Source organism: Schistocerca cancellata, chromosome 1 (assembly GCF_023864275.1).
Source record: "Schistocerca cancellata isolate TAMUIC-IGC-003103 chromosome 1, iqSchCanc2.1, whole genome shotgun sequence".
Classification (NCBI taxonomy): domain Eukaryota; kingdom Metazoa; phylum Arthropoda; class Insecta; order Orthoptera; family Acrididae; genus Schistocerca; species Schistocerca cancellata.
The window spans coordinates 1029291724-1029297723 of NC_064626.1; positions in this window are offsets into that span (position 1 = coordinate 1029291724).

Sequence of the window (6000 nt, forward strand, 5' to 3'; positions counted from 1 at the left end):
CAAAGGGTGCGGGGCAAAGTCAGGACATGCGAGGACCAAGCACCAATCGGTATTGTAATTGTAAATTGTCGAAGCAGCGTTGGTAAAGTACCGAAACTTCAAGCGGTGATAGAAAACACCGAAGCTGAAATCCTTACAGGTACGGGAAGTTGGCTGAAGCCAGAGATAAATTCTGCCACAATTTTTACAAAGGCACAGTTGGTGTTTAGAAAGGATAGATTGCATGCAACCGGTGGTGGCGTGTTTGTAGCTGTTAGTAGTAGTTTATCCTGTAGTGAAATAGAAGTGGATAGTCCCTGTGAACTATTATGGGTGGAGGTTATACCCAACAACCGAGCTAGGTAAATAATTGGTTCCTTTTACCAACCTCCCGACTCAGCAGCATTAGTGGCAGAACAACTGAGAATAAATCTGGAATACATTTCACATAAATTTCCTCAGCACGTTATAGTCTTAGGTGGAGATTTCTATTTACCAGATTTAGACTGGGGCATTCAGATGTTTAGGACGGGTTGTAGGGACAGAGAATCGAGTGACATTATGCTGAGTGCACTATCCGAAAATTACCTCGAGCAATTAAACAGAGAACCGACTCGTGGAGGTAACATCTTGGACCTATTGATAACAAACAGACCCGAACTTTTCGACTCTGTAAGCGCAGAACAGGGATCAGTGATCATAAGGCCATTGCAGCATCCTTGAATATGGAATTAAATAGGTATATACAAAAAGGGAGGAGAGTAATAGGAGGCAGATTTCAGACTACCTAACAGATCAAAACGAAAATTTATGTTCCGACACTGACAATGTTGAGTGTTTATGGAAAAAGTTCAAGGCAATCGTAAAATGCGTTTTAGACAGGTACGTGCCGACTAAAACTGAAGGGACGGGGAAAACCCACCATGGTTCAACAACAAAGCAAAGAGAGCTTCACTGCAAATTTAAACGCCGCCAAAACCTCTCAGACAGACAGAAGCTAATCGATGTCAAAGTTAGCGTAAGGAGGGCTATGCGTGAAGCGTTCAGTGAATTCCTAAGTAAAATTCTGTGTACCGACTTGACAGAAAATCCTAGGAAGTTCCGGTCTTACGTTAAATCAGTAAGTGGATCGAAACAGCATATCCAGACACTCTGGGATGATAATGGCATTGAAACAGAGGATGACACATGTAAAGCTGAAATACTAAACACCTTTTTCCAAAGCTGTTTGACAGTGGTAGACCGCACTACAGTTCCTTCTCTAAATCCTCACACGAATGAAAAAATGGCTGACATCGAAAGAAATGTCTAAGGAATAGAAACGCAACTGAAATTACTCAAGAGAGGAAATTCCACTGGACCTGACGGGATACCAATTCGATTCTACACAGAGTACGCGAACGAACTCGCCCCCCTTCTAACATCCGTGTACCGCAAGTCTCTACAGGAACCGAAGGTTCCAAATGATTGGAAAAGAGCACACGTAGTTCCAGTTTTCAAGAAGGGTCGTCGAGCAGATGCGCAAAACTATAGGCCTATATCTCTGACATCGATCTGTTGTAGAATTTTAGAACATGATTTTTGCTCGCGTATCATGTAATTTCTGGAAACCCAGAATCTACTCTGTAGGAATAAACATTCCGGAAACAGAGATCGTGTGAGACCCAACTCGCTTTATTTGTTCATGAGACCCAGAAAATATTAGATACAGGCTCCCAGATAGATGCTATTTTCCTTGACTTCCGGAAGGCGTTCGATACAGTTCCGCACTGTCACCTGATAAACAAAGTAGGAGCATACGGTATATCAGACCAGCTGTGTGACTGGATTGAAGAGTTTTTAGCAAACAGAACACAGCATGTTGTTCTCAATGGAGAGACGTCTACAGACGTTAAAGTAACCTCTAGCGTGCCACAGGGGAGTGTTATGGGACCATTGCTTTTCACAATATATATATAAATGACCTTGTAGATAGTGTCAAATTCCATGTGGCTTTTCGCGGATGATGCTGTAGTATACAGAGAAGTTGCAGCATTAGAAAATTGTAGCGAAATGCAGGAAGATGGTTCAAATGGCTCTGAGCACTATGGGACTCAACTGCTGTGGTCATAAGTCCGCTAGAACTTAGAACTACTTAAACCTAACTAACCTAAGGACAGCACACAACACCCAGCCATCACGAGGCCGAGAAAATCCCTGACCCCGCCGGGAATCGAACCCGGGAACCCGGGCGTGGGTAGCGAGAACGCTACCGCACGACCACGAGATGCGGGCGAAATGCAGGAAGATCTGCAGCGGATAGGCACTTGGTGCAGGGAGTGGCAACTGACTCTTAACATAGACAAATGTAATGTATTGCGAAGACATAGAAAGAAGGATTCTTTATTGTATGATTATATGATAGCATAACAAACGCTGTGTTTCGTCACAGGGTTATTTGGTGAACGTGATAGCTTTACGGAGATGTCTTGCAAACTCAAGTGGCAGACTCTGCAAGAGAGGCGCTGTGCATCGCGGTGTAGCTTGCTGTCCAGGTTTCGAGAGGGTGCGTTTCTGGATGAGGTATCGAATATATTGCTTCCACCTACTTATACCACCAGAGGAGATCACGAATGTAAAATTAGAGAGACTCGTGCGCGAGCACGGAGGCTTTCCGGCAGTCGTTTTTCCCGCGAACCATATGCGACTGGAACAGGAAAGGGAGGTAATGACAGTGGCACGTAAAGTGCCCTCCGCCACACACCGTTGGGTGGCTTGTGGAGTATAAATGTAGATCTAGATAGTTTGACAGGAGCCTGAAGCCGTCCTCATATGTGTTCATCGCCATGCCAGACGTACTGTCCATCGTGATTGCTGCAGCTCTGGAACGACATGCTACATCTCACGGAACATAACGTGGTCCTCATTTGGATTTATGACCGCACGGCTCTCTGGAGGCAGCTCTAGGCTGCAACTGGGGTGCTTATCACGATTTCTTTACGAAAATAGACACTTGTGAAACAGCTGCGCTAACTGTTCGTCTCGATTTTCGAAGCAGCTCAGCACAACTGAAAATGATATTTCTCGGAAAGATACACTGAAAAGCCAAATAAACTGGTACACCTGCATAATATCGTGTAGGGCCCCCACAAGATCGCAGAAGTGCCGCAACACGAAGTAGCATGAACTGGACTAATATCAGAAGTAGTGCTTGAGGGAATATACACCATGAAACCTGCAGGGCTGGCCACAAACCCGGAAGAGCACGACACGTTGGAGACCCCTTCTGAACAAAACGTTGCAAAGCATTCAGTTATGCTTAATAATGTGTCTGGCAAATCTGGTGGCCAGAGGAAGTGTTTAAACTCATAAGAGTGTTCCTGGAGCCACTATGTAGCAATTCTGCACGCGTGGGGTGTCACATTATTCTGCTGGATTTGCCCAAGTCCGTCAGAATGCCCAATGGACATGAATGGATGCGCATCATCAGACAGGATGTTTAAGTACGTCTCACCTGCCAGAGTCGTATCTAGACGCATCAAGAGTCGCATATTACTGCAACTGCACTCTCCCCACACCACTATAGAGCCTCCACCAGCTTGAACAGCCCCTGCTGATGTGCATGGTCCATGTGTTCAAGATGTTGTCTCTATATCCGTACACGTCCACCCGCTTGATATGTTCTGAAACCAGACTTGTCCGACAAGGCAACATGTTTCCAGTCATCAACAGTCCATGTCGGTGCTGACGGGCCCAGGTGAGGCAGACAACAAGTTTACATTCGTGGGCCCTCGGCTCCGGAAGCTCATATATGATGTCTCGTTGAATGATTCGCACGCTAACATTCGTTGATGGCCCAGCATTGAAATCTACAACAATTTGCAGAATGGTTGCAGTTCTGTCTCGCTGAACGATTCTCTTCAGTCATCGTTGGTGCCGTTCTTGCAGGATATTTTTCCGGCAACAGCGATGTCCGATATTAGATGTTTTACCGAATTCCTGATATTTACGATACACTAGTGAAATGGTCGTACAGGAAAATCCCCTCTCTTCCTACCTCGGAGATGATGTGCCTTGTCGCTCGTGCGCCAACTACAATACCACGTTCCAACTCACTTTAATCTCACTTTAACCCGTCATTGTAGCAGCAGTAACCGATTTAACAACTGCGCTAGACTCTTATTGTCTTATATAGGCGTTGCCGACCGCAGCGAAGTATTCTGCGAGTGTACATACACTATGTGATCAAAAGTATCCGAACACCTGGCTGAAAATGACTTACAAGTTCGTGGAAAATTACGATCCTTTTCAACTGTCGGCGGTCTCTGTCAGTCAACAGACGAGGTCTTCCTATACGCTTTTGTGCTGTATGTGTCCCTTCACATTTCCACTTTACTATCACATCGAAAACATTGGACCTAGGGATATATAGTAGTGTGGAAATCTCGCGTACAGACGGATGACACAAGTGACACCAAACTATCTGACCACGTTCGAATTCCGTGAGTTCCGTGGAGCGCCCCATTCTGCTCTCTCACGATGTCTAATGACTACTGAGTCGTTTTTATGGAGTACCTGGAAGTAGGTTGCAGCACAATGCACCTAATATGAAACACGTGTCCGGATACTTTTAATCACACAGTGTACCTCCGTATTTCAGTTCGCATGCCTATAACAGTTTCTTAGGCGCTTCAGTATACAATCATGAGGCAGTCCACAAAACCATGAGGCAGTTAAGTATATTTTACACAAACTTTCATAATAGAGAAAACTTGTAGTGCTTAACATTACTTTCTGACATAGGCCTGCAGTCATTTTATGATTTCTGGCCACTGCATTCACATTTCAGTCGTTGGCCTATGCAATAATTATTCCAGCAGATTCACACATCAAAAAAAAGTTTTATATCATCTCGGTTCCGAGAGTTCCCGAGCCTGTACAGGAAATTGGACTAGAGATCAACATAAACATCATTTTCGCCCTTTTTATGGCCCATGAAATCCATTCATTGCATTTTGTACCACCATACAGCGAGACCTACAGAGGTGCTGGTCTACATTGCTGTACACATAGGTACCTCTAATACCCAGTAGCACGTCCTCTCGCATTGCTGCATGCCAGTATTCGTAGTGCCATACTATCCACAAGTTCATCAAGGCACTGTTGGTGCAGATTGTCCCACTCATCAACGGCGATTCGGTGTAGATCCCTTAGAGTGGTTGGTGGGTCACGTCGTGCGAAACAGCCCTTACCAGTCTATCCCAGGCATGTTCGATAGGCTTAATGTCTGGAGAACATCTTTCCACTCCAGTCGAGCGATGGCATTGTCCCGAAGGACGTCATTCACAAGATGTGCATGATGGGGGCCCGAATTGTCGTCCATGAAGACGAATGCCTCGCCAATATGCTCCCGATATGGTTACACTATCGGTAGGAAGATGGCATTCACTTATCGTACATCTGTTACGGCGCCTTCCATTACCGCCAGCGGCGTACGTTGGCCCCACACAATGCCACTCCAACACAGCAGGGAACCTCCACCTTGCTTCACTTGCTGGACAGTGTGTCTAAGGGGGTCAGCCTGACCGGGTTTCCTTCAAACACGGCTCCGACGGTTGTCTGGTGTAATATTTCTGGGTCAGCCATTATATAAGGCTTCAAGAAGCAGTTGAGAAGAACAGACATGTTGTCTGTCGTAGGGTGTGTTTCCAATTTTTATCTAAGTTCCTGTTCGTCACTCTGGATTAGGCAGTCGAGAAGAAAAGACATGTTGTCTGTCGTAGAATGTGTTTGCCAGTATTCAGTATTAAAAGATTCACTCCGGTAGTCATGAGGCACAGACACGTACCACAAATATGGTAAAGATACATTTTCGTAAACATTGTGTTTGATCATGCACTTTGCTGTATCAGAAGGTGTTGTATTAAGATCATGTAGTCTTCTCATGTGGCTATATTAAAATACGTGAGAGGCATCCCAAAGAAGTGATACATTATCTCAGAACAGAACCTCGCTGAAAGTCAGTTTCAGCCTCAAGATACA